Source organism: Zea mays, chromosome 2, assembly GCF_902167145.1.
Source record: "Zea mays cultivar B73 chromosome 2, Zm-B73-REFERENCE-NAM-5.0, whole genome shotgun sequence".
Classification (NCBI taxonomy): Eukaryota; Viridiplantae; Streptophyta; class Magnoliopsida; order Poales; family Poaceae; genus Zea; species Zea mays.
Genome location: NC_050097.1, coordinates 104,485,611 through 104,502,087, shown reverse-complemented (window position 1 = coordinate 104,502,087; position 16,477 = coordinate 104,485,611). Strand labels below are relative to the sequence as shown.

Below are 16,477 nucleotides of genomic sequence, written 5' to 3'. Positions count from 1 at the left end.
ACTCGGGCTTGGCCCCAGAAGACGACGAACTCCGCTCCGCCCGACCCAGGGCTCGGACTCGGGCTCAGCCCCAGAAGACGACGAACTCCGCTTCGCCCGACCTCAGGGCTCAGACTCCGCCCTGGCCTCTGCCGAACGGCCTCCGCCTCGCCCGACCCAGGGGCTCGGGCTCGGCCTCGGCCATGGAAGACAGACTCGACCTCGGCTTCGGAGGAGCCTCCCGTCGCCCGACCTAGGGCACAGGCCCGCCGCGTCAACAGGAAGCGCCATCATCACCCTACCCCGAGCCGACTCGGGCCGCAGAGAACAAAACCGGTGTCCCATCTGGCTAGCTCCGCTAGATAGGCAATGATGGCGCCCCGCTAGCCCTATGACGACGGCGGCTCTCAGCTCCCTTACGGAAGCAGGGGGACGTCAGTAAGGACTCAACCGCTCCGACAGCTGTCCCTCCGCCAGGCTCCGTTGCTCCTCCGACATCCACGACATCACACCAGCAGGGTGCCAAGATCTCTCCGGCTGCCACATCGGCATGTACTTAGGGCGCTAGCTCTCCCCCCGCTAGACACGTAGCACTCTGCTACACCCCCATTGTACACCTGGATCCTTTCCTTACGCCTATAAAAGGAAGGACCAGGGCCTTCTTAGAGAAGGTTGGCCGCGCGGGGACGAGGACGGGACAGGCGCTCTCTTGGGGCCGCTCGCCTCCCTCACCCGCGTGGACGCTTGTAACCCCCTACTGCAAGCGCACCCGACCTGGGCGCGGGACGAACATGAAGGCCGCGGGATTTCCACCTCTCTCACGCCCGTCTCCGGCCACCTCGCTCTCCCCCCTTCACGCTCGCCCACGCGCTCGACCCATCTAGGCTGGGGCACGCGACACACTCACTCGTCGGCTTAGGGACCCCCCGGTCTCGAAACGCCGACAAATAGTATGGTTGTCGTCTGAGGGGAAAGTAGATATGTTGTATGGCGTGAGTTGGAGTTGAGACAAGTATGTATGTCGTGTATTATGAAACTAATTAGAGATATGCATAATGCTTGTGTAGAGTATTTTGGTAAGGGTATTTCTCAAGTATAGAGGATTTGGTTAGCGTATATGAATGAAATGGTCGGGTTAATAATACCAAAGCTAGGTGAATTTAGTAATCCAAAGAATATATTTAGTTCTTCTAGTGTTTCTTAGATAAGAAGTATTAGTGTTGTTTGAGCAAGTTCCTAATGTTTGGTAATATGAATGCCTTGTTATATTAGGTGGTTTTAGCTATAATTTAGGATAAGGCATAGAGTATTTGAAGTATCAAGAGCATAAAAATTTGTAGAAGTTAAATAGGAACTGAATTGAATTCTTGTTGTTTGGGACTGCATGACCAGTTTTAGTTATGCAGCTAGTTCAGTGAAGTAAACCATGTTTTCTGTAGAAATGTTATTTAGAAAGGTTGTAGCTTACTCCTTTGTCTTGCTTGTGTAAAAATTTCATGACCATAGGTTTAGTAGTTTAGGCGTTATGATTTTTCAAAGTACAGTCTCAAAATCTTTCCAAATTCTGTACAGGTTTCGAAAATTGCATTGTTTGGATAAGCTAAACTGAGAATCAGCTCTTAGTAATTATAGGAGAATTGTAGTACTTTTTTTAAGCTTTCCAACAAATTTTGGATCACCCTTTTTGGTGATCTATAAGTTAAGTTACAGCTGTTTGAAGTGGGATCTCTGAATCTATCTAAATTTGGACAGCCGAGCCTTTATCATGTCTTTTAACTTTGATATGTATTGAATTAACCTGGGATGTTTATAAATGAATTGTAGACAATTCTATTATCTTTTTAAAAGTCTAGGATCACCTAAATTGGATGCCTGAGACTCTAGTTATGGATTTTTGAAGTGAGTAGTCGAATTCTGTTCAAATCTGGACAGAATTTACGTTTAGCGTTGTTTGACCTTTCTAAATGTCGAATCTGATTGTCATGATAATACCAAAGTTATAGAGGACTTCATAAGCTTTCATAAGCTAGTTTACTCTGTTAGGATGAATACCTTGTGAGTTATGAGCTAAACAAATAGTGTTTTGCTGTCCAAAATCAGCAAGAATTAAAATGGTTGTTTGGAATTGCTTTTGTGTAGGTCACTAGGTTTGGTTAGTTCTTGTGATTTTAAGTGTGATGTAAGTACCTTGTAATTGTGTAATAAACTAGGTTATAAATGCTTGTGATTCATAAAAGTTAAGAATGCAAATTCCATGGAACTTTATGTTATGTGATAGTGTTCAACTTGTTTGATTAAGGAAATGTGATGGATCGACACTAAGTGTTTAGTTCACTTTCGTGAAGCATTATTTAGTCTTGATATTCCTGCTCGTATTCATTCATGTGCACCATACATCTAATTAGGTACGCTAGCTGAGAAACGTGTGAAGCAAAGGGTGTGGATCAAAACAACCCACAAGACGATGTCGGCCGATGAGCCTAAAGATGGATGGACTAAGCGAGTGTTAGAACAAGAGTTGATCATCAAGTGATCGTCGTCTAACAACACTAACCTAGTGTTATCCCTGGTAAGCCCCGGTGCATTTGCCCCTTCCTTGTTATTTAAATGCTTTATCACCTTATATGATGCATTAGGTGATAGGAGTTGCGTGATAAACAATTGATGCATTACCTTTCCTTGGAATTCAATTAATATTCCTTGATACATGTTTTACAAAAAGAACTGATAACGCTTATCCATGCTTAGAAAATGAAAAAATCATTTGTTTTAAAAAAAGAATGATGTGGAACATTGTTATGAGCCTTTTGTTTCAAAAATCAAAGCAAACTTATGGTGATGATTCCCCTTCGGTCGGAGTGGGTTCGTCATTCGGAAAAGAGTACCCCTGCCGGGTACCAAAAATGGGAAAGTGGTTGGAATAAATCTAGACTAGATGCTGAGCAGGAAAGGTTGCCCGTCTATGTCGTTTAAGGACCGCATGATTGTTGGCCTGCTGATCTAGGACCCTTTAACTTACCACATGTCTCGTCAAGGGTAAGCTTAGCCTCGGCTGGACCAATACCAGAAAGGCCGGCCCACAATGGGAGTGGAGAGATGGCGAGAGTATCGTGTATCCACCTGGCAAGAGGCTAGATGGTGGGGTACTGAGCTCTCGATTGGCGGGGACCCGTTCTGATCTTGAGAAACCCGGGTGCAAGTTGACATATGCAAGGGTTAAGTGCTACATATGTCGTGTGGTTGGAGATCCCTAGCTAGGTATTAATCGATTCGGATCGCCAAACATCTCGGATATGAAGACTGGATCTTCGACCCTCATCGTAGATAACAAGTGAAACTAAAGATGCTAAAATGAAGCTAGTGTAGGACAAGTGAATGCTCTAGATTAGGAAAATCTAGGTTCATGACAAGTACTTAACTGGTGAAGTAAAAGTTTGGCATAAGGATCCACTACTAGTAAGATTTTCTGCAAAAAATGAGTCTTTGAAACTTGATGAGCCTTACCTTGAATCCTTTTAAAACCAACATACCCTTGAGAGTCTTTTTTTTAGTCGGGTAAGTCTTGTTGAGTAATTGCATACTCAGGGTTTTATTCCCTGTTGTTTTTCAGGTTATAATTTTGTTCTGTTGTAGATGGTGCTAAGTGTTGGTGGGCTTGGCCTTCTTATATAGGTGTATCCCATCTTGAGCTTCTTTATTGAGGATTGTCACTTAAACTAGCATGTATTTTACAACAACAACAAAGCCTTTTTGTCCAAAGCACGTTGGGGTAGGCTAGAGATGAAACCTCATATGAAAACCTCAGAGCTCAACCCCCAAAGAAAAGAAAAGGGAAACAAAGGCAAAGGAGAACCGAAAGACGACGAAACGGGGAAACACATAAAAAGAGATAAAACCCACAAGAACCAGCCAGATCTAAAGGGGCACAAGAAAAGGTCAAACGATTAAGGAGGAAAAGAGAAACTACAAATCAGGGTTCTGGCACGTGAATTGCACACTTCCACCCCTTCCTATCCACGGCGAGCTCTTTATCAATATTCCAGTCCTTCAGGTCCCTCTTCACAGCCTCTGTCCACGTCAATGTTGGTCGACCTCTAGCTCTCTTCACATTCTTCGGACGCCTAATTATTCTGATATGCACTGGTGCCTTTTCAGGTCTTCGTTGGATATGTCCAAACCATCTCAAACGATGTTGCATAAGCATCTCCTCAATTGGCGCCACTCCTACTCTCTCTTGTATATCATCATTCCGGACTCGATCTCTCCTTGTGTGGCCACATATCCAGCGCAACATACGCATCTCTGCCACACTTAGTTGTTGGACATGTCGTCTTTTAGTGACATTCTGCTCCATACAACATAGTCGGCCGAATTGTTGTCCTGTAGAATTTGCCTTTTAGTTTGTGTGGCACCCGGGGGTCGCATAAGACACCCGCAGCTTGCCGCCACTTCAACCATCTAGCTTTAATTCTATGACTGGCATCCTCATCGATGTTTCCCTCCTTCTGAAGCATTGATCCTAAGTAACGAAAAATGTCTTTCTTGGGTACCAATTGCCCATCAAGACAAACATCGCCATCCTCATACCCCATGGCACTGAAATCACACTTCATATACTCAGTTTTTGATGTACTAAGCCTAAAATCTTTTGCTTCCAGCGTCTGCCTCCACAATTCCAACTTTTGCGAAACACCACTCCTACTCTCCTCAATAAGTACCACATCATCGGCAAAAAGCATACACCATTGTATATCTCCTTGTATATCCCTTGTGACCTCATCTATCACCAAAGCGAAAAGATAAGGGCTCAAAGCCGACCCTTGATGTAGTCCTATGTTAATTGGAAAGTCATCGGTGTCTCCATCACTTGTTCGGACACTTGTCACAACATTAGTGTACATATCTTTAATAATATTAATGTACTTTGTTGATACTTTGTGTTTTTCCATGGCCCACCATATTACACTCCTAGGTACTTTCTCATAAGCCTTCTCCAAGTCTATGAAGACCATATGCAGGTCTTTCTTTTGTTCTCTAAATCTCTCCATAAGTTGTCTTAGTAAGAAAATGGCCTCCATAGTTGATCTCCCAGGCATGAAACCAAACTGATTTTGGGTCACGCTCGTCATCTTCCGCAGTGTAACACCCAAAATTCTATCTTAGGTTTTTTTAAAAAAAAACCTCCAAAAGTTTTTGAATTAAAATTTCTTTGAATAGAAACTTTCTTATCTTTGAAATTATTCTCCTAAAATAAATGAATGGTAATATTATATTCTAATTATTCAAAACTAGAATTGAATCTTGAAACTATAATTGGAATATGAAATTTAGAAGATAAATATGAAGAAGATAATTATTATTTTGTTAAAGTGAGTAAATTATTCCTTTCATGGATTAGGCATGCTAAAATATTAGTGGATAAATAAATATACTATGCGTGACATGCTGGATTTTTGATTGTGCATTCTATTTGAATTTTAAACCATATTTGAATTGGATTAGAAATATAAAAAAAACTAAAAAAAGACAGAAAAAGGAAGGCAATGAGTCGTCTTGCACCAATTTCTCCCTAGGAACCAGCACATGAGCCCACACGTCCCTCCCAAATTTTAATTTTCATGCCACACATGAGGTTAGCAGGACATGCAAGGCATGCAAGCCAACGAGAAATCTGAGCGCTCAAGTGTTCCTCTGCTGTGTGGGCCAGCTTCGTAAGTAGCAGCTCCTCCACGCCATAACAAACGCCGCCAAGCTTCGTAACAAACTCGCACAGTCTCCGCTTAGGATCGCGCTGCCGGACGTAACCTGCTGCGGTTAGGATCTTTTAGCCTAGGGGCTATAAAAGTCGAAGCCTGTCCATCGCTTTGTCCATATGAGCTGGCCGCACAGAAGTTCGCCGTTGTGCTTTGCCGGGGACCTCACCGCACAGAAGTATCTTACCGGTGATGAAGTATGCGTGACTGCAGCTGGAAATCACGCATGCTTCATCACCGGTAAGATACACGCCAACCACTTCACCCTCGACAGTGATGCGAATAGAATTCTTCGTTGAGAGCTCCAGGGCGCTGGCTGCGTGTGCGTCGGAGGCACGTCGCCGCGGGTGCAATGCGCCGCCGGCTGACCTGATGGGGGAGGAAGACAAGTCGCTAGCCGCTAGATCTAGAATAGATGGATAGGATTGGAGCGCTGGGGGATGTCCGTGGACACACCGGGCGCGGTGGATGCCGTGGAGATCGGAATGCCGTTTTGATGCGCAACCACCCGCCGAACTACCGTGACCCCGGCCGCACGTGGCCTTGCCGCTGGTCACCTCCCTCTCCATGAAAGCCGGGACACACTGCGGGTGGCCGGGGCGGCGCCATGAACCTCGGACGGCCGTTGAACTCCTGATTCCAGGGGATAGGGCTCCGCACCGCACGGCCTCGCCACCAACCACGCCTGGGGCCAGGGATTTATCCGCCTGGCGTATCTCCCTCGCGAAAACTCTCCCAGTGCCATGCACGGAGTTCGTTATGAACTAATCCCGTGAATAAAGCATCTGTCTGACCGATCTCCTCCGTGGCTGGGCTCCATCTTGGGGTATTTATTCAAGCCGAGCGCACCATCCTCATCCATATCTCGCGCGCCTGGGAGCATTGCCGGCTAGGTGCAGGGCTGTGCGCATCGGATGAAGAACTGGAGCCGCCATTGTTGGAAAACGGAGCTTGACTGCGCCGTCGGTGGTCTCGCCTCCGGCCTTCCGCCCCTGTCGCGCGTCGACCGCTTCCTGGACAACCGCATCATGGGTTGCATGTGCTCATCGGAAGCGTCGTGGCTGGACAAACTGTCGGTAAGGAACCACCTCGGATTCACCTTCTCTCCCTTCGTCGTCGATGCACGCATGGGACGGGACGGGGTAGGAGCAGTGGCCTGCTCGGCGTATCACAGAGTGCGGTGTCAGCCTAGTATCGAGCCTGGCTGGGCGCAAGGGCAGGGGCACACTGTGTTGGGGGGACGGCTGCTAGCATTTCTCGCCGCCGTTGTGGACCATGGGACCTTCGGGGCGCGCCGTCGGCTTGGATAGAGGTAGGAGAAAGATGGCTAGCCGTTGATCTGGTGTTGGACGAGTAAGATTAGAACCCTGTGTAACCCTTCGCTCTATTAGATTCAGACCGTCCAATTTAGATCCTACGGCCCACATGGCGTACTGGTTCGATTGGAGTCTAATATAATCTGGTGCGTTTGTAGCAAATCGGACGGATCGAGATGAATCTGAGTATTTAGAATCTGGGCGGTCGCATCTGGATCCTACGGCTGGATTGACACTGGGTACCTGGCGTGATCCGCAGTCGTCCAATCCTAATCCGATGGATGGGGTCACCCGATACCCCTTCGCGGATACATTTTGTTAAAGAGCCCTGGAAAATCTGTTAATAAACCCGCCGTCCTTGCGGGAGTAGCCTGAGTCTGGTAGGGTTTTGCAAATTTAATCCTGGGCTCTCTGATATTAGTGTCCTCGGTCCAGAGTACTTTGGATATTCAGAAATTAATAAAGAAATAGATTTTTAGTATAAAAATAAGTCCATAAACTTGTTTAATCCGTATTTAATTCATTCTAACTCCGAATTGACCCATTCCAGTTTCTACAATTTTGTATTAATATTGTTTATCAACTAGTACCTTTGTTTAACCATGAAACTTGAATTAAAATTGTTTATTTGGATTAATCTATTCTAAGTACTAAATAATTTCGGAAATTCATGACTTAATAATCGTAGCTCCGAATTTAGTGGTGCTTGACCCTACGATCTCGTAGCAACGCGTAGATTATTATTATGCAGTTTATTCTTATGTTTGGTGTGATGTTAATTTTGCATATACCATGCTTGTCTGTATTGCTACGTTTAGCAGTGAGGACACGTGTCATCTGAAGAGCAAGTTGGTACCTGGAAAGTCCCAGGCAAGTTGTGCCCTTGATCACTTCTTTTTACCCACTCATGTTCTGATTAATCATAATGATCTGCATAGGTTAATTTTTATGGGACCCAATAGGTTACCCCAGTTTGACTATCTTTATACCTTGTTCACCACTGAATCTTTGGGTAGTACCGGCTATTGCTTTATGTGGTTTTGGGTATAGAGATACATTTTATTCATGATTATACTTTGTTATCAGTTTGTTAATTATTGTTCATGATAAGATCATTATGTTAATTGGAACATGGAGAACCACCCGGGAAAACAGTGCTACCACAAGGGTTTGATGGGACGCTGTCGGTGTTTTGGGTCCGACCGCACACCCGGGGTTGCCCCTCAAGGTGTTTTTAGGAGTAGGACGGTGTCGACGACTGTAGCAAAATGGTTCGTGCCAATTGCACGAGGGACAGTGGACAAGGTTTACAGGTTCGGGCCGCTTAGAGATGCGTAACACCCTACGTCCTGGTGAGTATGCTGAGTGAATGAGGTTACAACAGAGCTCTCTGAATTGAGAATGCAGAGAGTCGAAGTGGGTGGCTAAGTCATAGGGTCGATCGATCTGAAGGGGTGCCCCCTAGGCCTTATATACTCGACCGTGGGGCAATACATGTGGATATGATAACAATGTGTAGCTAAAAGATAGTGAACTGTTTGAGTTTATCTCCCTGTAGTTCTGCCGACCTATCTTCGCATGGCTCCGTTGCATGAGGGCTCCAGCGCGGGAAAGTCGGATCTCTGTTGTGGTCGCTCGTTCGACGTTGTGGGTCGTCCGGGTTTGCACCAATCTGGCCTCGTGTCAACCTGCTTTGCTGATTGTTTCTCCCCAGGCCCACGAAAGAATGACCTTACGATTTATTGGACCCTTGGGCCTTTCGTGAGGTCTTTTACTCTTTTAGTGGACCCGGGGGATATCTGTCCCCCACAAGCCCCCGATCTTTGGGTTAATTTAGAGGTAATCAGCCCAAAGATCCCAGGTCCAGCTTGCAGGCGATTTGAAGAGAACGACTTCTTACTGTCTCTTCCTGCTTTGATCACTCGTAAACCGAAGCTTTGTTTCGTGCTTGTGCCTTAGAGGTCGGCATTTCATTTTGTAGGACCCTGAACTTCATGGGGTGCACCGGAGGTGCACCCAATGGGTGTAGCCCCCGAGCTTCGAGTAGATTTTAGAAAATAATCTACTCGAAGGTCTTCACCAGAAATTATTTCCATTTTTACTCCTGCGTTTTGGTTGAGGGCCAGCCTTGTCTTTAATCTTGTCCCATGCCTTAGAAGTCGACACTATCTTGGCTTGGAATGATGATCCATGGGGTGCACCGAAGGTGCACCCAATGGGTGTAGCCCCCGACCTTCAAGTGGATTTTTGAGGATAATCCATTCGAAGGTCTTCCTTTTGTGTCTTTTTGCTGAAGATTATCCTTTCTGCTTGTAAAAATCGGCATGATGCCATCCGCATTATGCTTTGGTGGTCAGCATTATGTCATCAATTTTATGCTTCAGAGGTCAGCATGTATTTTGCCTTTTGCAGCCGAGTTCGCAATCCATCCATATCTTGCTAGGTGGTGTAATTTATTTGCTCTGCGACTGATTGGACATTTGATGGACGTTCTCTGTCTAGTCTTCACGTCGCTTCTGTCGGCCATATTTTGTACTTCACTGGCTATATTTGGCTTTCCTCTGATCCTTACTGATATCTCATTTTTGTCTTGAGGTATTCACTGCATGCCCTGCACAGATGTGACCGTTTCGAAAAATATACTGATAATTCCTGGGCGTCCCCCCAATGGGTGTGGGCAAGGGACGGCTTGGTACGCTGAGTGTTTTAGCCGGCTGCTTCTGAGTAGTAATGTGATGTGACGGCGGGTGTAATCATATCCTCCGCGCTGTTGACTGGAGTCCCAATGGGTGTTGTGTTGCGTGAAACGGCGTCAGCCGCCTGACGTGTCTTCAGACGGGTTGAAGTGCTTATTGAATGCTTTGCGACTGTTCAGTGACCGTGGTTGGAGGTGAGTGGTTGCCTTCTCCTTCTATAAATAATGCCGTTGTCTCTCCGGCTTTTTCACATCTCTTGCTGTTCTCCGTTGCTTGCTTTTCTTCTCTCCCTTTCGCTTCCACCATGGGCAAGAACAACAAGCGCAAGCGTGAGCCAACTCCTCCATCGGAGGATTTTGGTGACTCGGAGTATTCAGAGGAGGAGTTCTCCTCTGAGTCTGAGGGGTCTCCGGCTCCCATCCCCCTGCGTGAGTCGTCTGACGACTCAGACGACTCCCAGGGGCTCGCGGCGGAGGTCTGGACGTACATCCGGGCCGTCGAGCGCTCCGGGCTCGAGGGCTCGGATGAGTCGGAGTACTCCTCGGATGAGGAGGACTCGGACGGTGGCGGCGAGGACGAGGATGACGACGACGACGACGACGACGACGACGAAGGCGGTGGCGGCGGTGACGGTGACGGCAGCGGCAGGGGCGGCAGCGGCGACGGCAAAGACGGTGACGGCGACGGCAGCAGGGGCGGCAGCGGCGGTGGCGGCAGCAGCAGGGGCAGCAACAGGGGCGGCAGCGGCGGCGGCAGCAACAGGGCCAGTGGCTAGATGCCACTGGTCCTTTAGATGTTAGTATAGTATAGTTAGAATAATGTAGTAGTATTTAGTAGTGTAGGGTAGTATAGTGTAGTTGTAGTAGTAGTAGTAGTAATGTAATGTAATGTAGCAGTATTAATAGGGAAGTATCAACTCATAATGAGTTGATTTGTAAGTATGATATCTTTCCTTTAATGAAGAAATGATGTTAGCTTCTCTGTGATAATTGCTCGTCGATATTCATAACTCAAAGTTCTTGAATCATTAATCTTCCCGCCTTTTTCGTGAAGTTGATTCCCTTGGAATAGTAAATGAATAACTCGGGCATCATATCGATGCTTTTAGAGGTAGCTGCCGAGTGACTTGAAGACGATGTCAGCGTTTTAGAGGTAACGCCGAGCGACTGGAGGGCAGCATTAGCATTTTAGAGGTAACGCCGAGCGACTTGAAGACGATGTCAGCGTTTTAGAGGTAACGCCGAGTGACTTGAGGGCGACGTCAGTGTTTTAGAGGTAACGCCGAGTGACTTGATGGCGACGTCAGCGTTTTAGAGGTAACGCCGAGCGACTTGAAGACGACGTCAGCGTTTTAGAGGTAACGCCGAGTGATAGCGGGCTGCGTGGACCACTTTGAGGATAATAGCCGAGTGATGATGTGACGCTCCGGTGTTCTGGAAATAACTGCCGGGTGATCACGTGGCACGCCGGTGTTTTGGAAATAACTGTCGGGTGATCACGTGGCACGCCGGTGTTTTGGAAATAACTGCCGGGTGCTGACTGGACGCTTTTTGAAACGGTATCTGGCTCGGGAATATCCCATAAGTGCTGCGCTTTTAGCCGCCTCTGTTTTCCATGCCCTAGTTCTTGCTTTCTTGCTTCCGAATCCTCTCTGCAATTTGCCTCCCACTCTGCTCGCCGGTAGAATCGAGATGGCGCCCAAGAGGAAGGCCTCGAGTTCGTCTGTCGTGGTGATTCCTCCAATCGACCCCAACAGCCAGTTGCCTTTCGCAGGTAACCACATGTCCGTCATCTTTGAGCCCGAACTTCTCCACCTCGTGTCCCTCAGGGTTCTTCCTCGAGGGAACTCTGTTCTTGGTGAATTTGCCATGGGGTTACTGTCCCAACTGAGGATACCCATGAGTCCGTGATTTATGCTCCTTTCCTTCTCCGCGGCCTCGGTCTTCCCATTTCTCCCTTTTTCCGCGGCCTCCTTGATTTCTACCATCTTAACTTGACCCATCTGAATCCCAATTCTATCCTGCAAATCTCCATTTTCGTTCATTTATGCGAAGCCTTTCTTGGCATGCTGCCACATTTCGGGTTGTGGAAGTACTTGTATCACTGTCGCCCTGGGATGGCCGGGGGACAACATCAGTTGGTTGGGGGTGCTAGCTTGGAGATGCACCGCGGGAGGAAGACTGAGTATCTCGAAATCCCTCTCAAAGACAGTATCAAGGGATGGCGCTTGGAGTGGTTCATAGTTGAGAATTATGGAAACTCTCTCCCCCTCGGTCGGTAAGACAGCCGGATGTTCGCACCCCAAGCTGGACCGAGTCCCCCATAGATCAGGAGGTAGCCGAGGCAGGTGCTTTGCTGGCTGAAGTTGGATTGCTGAAGGAGAGGGGTCTGACTGCTGAAGCTGTTGTTGCTGATTTTGTCTTCAAGAACATTCAGCCGTTGAAAGATAGGGCATACCCGGCTTATCTGTATCGAGGCCTAGCCGACTCAACTCGGGTTACCAACAGAAGAATTCCCTCTGCAGACTTGGCGAACCGACTTGAGATGATCCTTAGAGGCAAGGTGTCAAATGTTGGTGCCCCAGTGGCGTTCTCAGCCTGGAAATTGCCTCCTCCCAAAGCTTTCACTCTTTTTGTGTCGAATCCTCCTGTCACTGATGGCAGTTTGGGCCTTAGAGTGCGGCCCACTGCTGAAGAAGTTAGTGCCTTGGTTGCCTCGCTCGGGGAGATTCCTGATGATGAACGGCAGGTCCATTTTGAGGTGCCCCTGAACCCTAGTGATGCAGAGATAAGCGCTATGCTTGATTTGCTGGCTGAGTACTCTTCTGACGCTGCTCCTGCCGGGGCATTGGTAGTGGCGCCCCTCCCAGAGGCTGATACAACTTTGGATACTCAGAAGCCTGCCAGTACTCGCCCGAGGCGCCCTTGCCGAGCCAATCAACCTGATCCTTCTGCTGATGAGCAGAAAAAGAAAAAGAGACGCCTCCGGCGAGTATCCAGTTTGGATCGGGACGTTGGTACCTCGGTTCCTGCTGCTGAAGAAGTGCCTGTGACTGAATTTACTGACGCTGACCCCAATGGGTGTACCCAAAATGTTGCTGATCCCAATGTGAGTGCTCCATCTGTTGCTGAACCCAATGGGGGTGCTCCAACTGTTGTTGATCCCAATGGGGGTGCTGCATGTGTTGCTAATGTGGACGACGAGGAGGAAGAAGATGAAGTTACTTTGACTCGGAAAAACAGTCGGCAGTTCATCGCTAGAGGTGAAAGTAGTGGAGTTCTTTCTCCTGCTTTCTCTGCTCTCATTGGTCTGAAAGAACTGTCCCTGGCCAATTTTGACCAGACTCTTGAGGATATGATTCCAGAAGGTTTGTTATCGGAGCCAGCAGATGATGGTGTGATGGAGGTTTGTGCTGATGTGCTTGATGCTGGGTTGAGGTCATCCCGTGCCTCGTCGACCTTAGAGCGTGATCTCGAGGGTCGGGAGACTGACTTGGATAGTCCTGGTCCTATGGAAGTAGCTGAGGGCTCGTCAACCTTAGAGGTGGCTACCGCAGAGAACTTGGACCCCAAGGATGGTGCTGACACATGCCCAGCCCCCAAGGATGTCGCCGGGGATGACTTGGTTCGGGTGGGAAGTGTAAGCCACTGCCCAGCCCCCGAGGGTGCTGCCGGGGATGATCCGGCTCAAGTGGGCAGTGCAAACTATGACCCAGCCCCCGAGGGTGTCCGAGCGGGGTCTCCCTCCTGTACTTCCATGGACGTTCATGCGGGATCGCCTCCACACTCCGGCTGTATGGTGGTAGCCCAAGCCTTGGACCAGGGAGTCGCTTTAGAGGGCAGCGTCCCCGCTGACCGAGTGTTGGGCTCTGTTGATGGCACCGAGCTGATTCCTGCTGGTTTGTTGCAAGCTGCTTCGGGTGGTGGCCTTACGCCTGGTTATCAATTGATCTCTCCTGATTTGGGGATCCCTTCGTTCTTTTCCAACCTCCAGGTACTGTGATGTATTTTAGCTTGGTTTTTACATTGCATGAACTGCTGTCATTACACTCATCTGTTCTCCTCATTAGGCTTTGGTGGATGGGATGGCTACCCAGTTGAGGTTACAGGGTGCTTCTGTCCCAGAAGTAGCTTCATCTCTTGCATGTTGGAATCCAGTGTCACTTCAACATCGTGTCTCTGAATTGGAGGCGACTCGCTGGTTAGTGTTTTTTTTGCTTCTCTTTGTCTTCACTGTAGACTGCTTTACATTCTGACCCCTTTTTGTTTGATTGTCTCCTGCTAGGAATGACTCGGCAGATTTCCACCCTTGAGGAAAAACATTCCCGAGATCAGGCTGAATTGGTCCAGCGGTGCACTGACTTTGAGGAAAAGTACTCTCAGAGCCAGACTGAACTGGGTCAGGTCTCCGCTGCCTTAGATGACGCCAATGCACTGAGTTCTTCTCTTCACGCTCAGCTCAATTCTGAAAAGGTGATTTATGGAACTGTGCTTTGCCTTGTTGTGCTCCTATTACTTGCTTGGTGTTTGATGGAGTTGACTTTTGTTTGCAGGAAGAAAAATGTATCCTTGCTGCTTCTCGTGACAGTCTCGACAGATTGTATCGCGATTCTAGCAACTCGCTGACCATCCTGGAGAGGAGTCATCGTTTCACCATGGAAGAGTTAGACAACCAACGCTGTAAGCTGCAGGAATCCACGGATGAAGTGACCCGGCTCAAGCACTTGATATCAGCGAAGGATGCTACTATCAAAGAACTCCGAGCTTCCAAGAAATCCGTCGCCCAAGAGTTAGAAACTGCTCGGCTGGCTGCCAAGGTCGCCGAAGAAACTTTTGTTCCTCTCAGAGCCCAGCGCGATAGAGCCATGGACAAGGCTATTCGGGTGGGGCGAATCTTGATGAGGAGACCCGGCGTGGTTGTTCCCGAAGATATAAGGGCTGATGTGAGTGTTGCCCCTGATTCTTCGAGTCGTCCTTCCTCATCGATTGCTCCTGAGAAAAATATCACAAAATAGAGAAACATTTTGCGTGCTTTGAGCGCGCGGTTAGCATGGTCAGACATTTGTTAGAAGACGTCATTTCAGTACTTAAACGACATTGTTATTCTCATATTGTTTCAGAATTCATCAGTTCGTAAATTTGCAGTAGTAAAATGGTGCGTGATGGTTTCGAAATTTGTTTGCGGGATATAGAAGTCATCCTTATATGAGTAATTGTAATCTCGTCAGATCGCCTTAAGTCGCTGCTGACTTAAGTCAATTGCTTTTGTTAATAGGGCGTAGTGATCACCCTGAATTGCGTAGGCGTGAGCATGTTTCACCGGCTTAAGTCGCTGCTGACTTTAGCTGATTGCTCCGTTAGCAGGGCATAGTGGTCACCCCGAGTTAAGTAAGCGTGAGCATGTGGCACAGTCTTAAGTCATTGCCGACTTAAGCCGATTGCTCCGTTAGCAGGGCATAGTGGTCACCCCGAGTTAAGTAAGCGCGAGCATGTTGCATCGCCTTAAGTCATTGCCGACTTAAGCCGATTGCTCCGTTAGCAGGGCATAGTGGTCACCCCGAGTTAAGTAAGCGTGAGCATGTTGCACCGCCTTAAGTCGTTGCCGACTTAAGCCGATTGCTCCATTAGCAGGGCATAATGGTCACCCCGAGTTAAGTAAGCGTGAGCATGTTGCACCGCCTTAATTCGTTGCCGACTTAAGCCGATTGCTCCGTTAGCAGGGCATAGTGGTCACCCCGAGTTAAGTAAGCGCGAGCATGTTGCACCGCCTTAAGTCGTTGCCGACTTAAGCCGATTGCTCCGTTAGCAGGGCATAGTGGTCACCTCGAGTTAAGTAAGCGTGAGCATGTTGCACCGCCTTAAGTCGTTGCCGATTTAAGCCGATTGATCCGTTAGTAGGGCATAGTGGTCACCCCGAGTTAAGTAAGCGCGAGCATGTTGCACCGCCTTAAGTCGTTGCCGACTTAAGCCGATTGATCCGTTAGCAGGGCATAGTGGTCACCCCGAGTTAAGTAAGAATGCAAGTCAATCGTGAACAAACTGAGTATCTTTGAAACCCCTTTTTTATTGATGACATATTTCCATTTTACAGAGTACATCGTCGTCCCGATAGCTTTTGAAATACAGCTAGGGATAAAATTTCCTGAGGTGTTCTATGTTCCAGGAGTTCCCGACTTCTATGCCATCCATCTGAGTGAGACGATATGATCCTGGCCGAGTGACTTCTGCTACTATGAAGGGTCCTTCCCATAAGGGCGATAACTTGTGCCGTCCCTCCCCCGTTAGAATTCGGCGGAGGACGAGATCTCCTACTGAGAAGGATCGCCGTCACACAGCCTTGTCGTGATAGCGTCTTAGAGTCTGCTGGTACCGTGCTGATTGGATTACCGCATTCAGCCGTTCTTCTTCAAGTATATCAATGTCCTCCAGCCTGGTGGCCTCGACTTCTGCTATATTTTCGAAGGTCAACCTTGGCGCCCCGAACTTGAGATCGGCGGGTAGCACTGCCTCCGACCCATAGACCATGAAGAAAGAAGTGTTTCCATGCAGAGCTCGGCTAGGTTGGGTTCTTAGGCTCCAAACGATATAGGGCAATTCCCTTATCCACTTTCCTGCGAATTTTTCATTCTTATCGAACACCTTTTTCCTGAGTGCCTCCAGTATCATCCCGTTGGCTCGCTCAACCTGCCCGTTGGCTCTTGGATGTGCTACAGATGCATACTTGATCTGAATGC

The 16,477-nt window shown here is 48.0% G+C and overlaps 1 long non-coding RNA gene across 1 annotated transcript; it reads left to right on the top strand.

Annotated features, from left to right (window-relative positions):
• Positions 1-6,592: 6,592 nt before the first annotated feature.
• Positions 6,593-7,550, top strand: LOC109944529 (uncharacterized). Its single transcript, XR_002267602.2, has 2 exons — positions 6,593-6,808; positions 7,207-7,550. It is a non-coding gene; the product is annotated as an uncharacterized lncRNA (long non-coding RNA).
• The last annotated feature ends 8,927 nt before the right edge of the window (positions 7,551-16,477 follow it).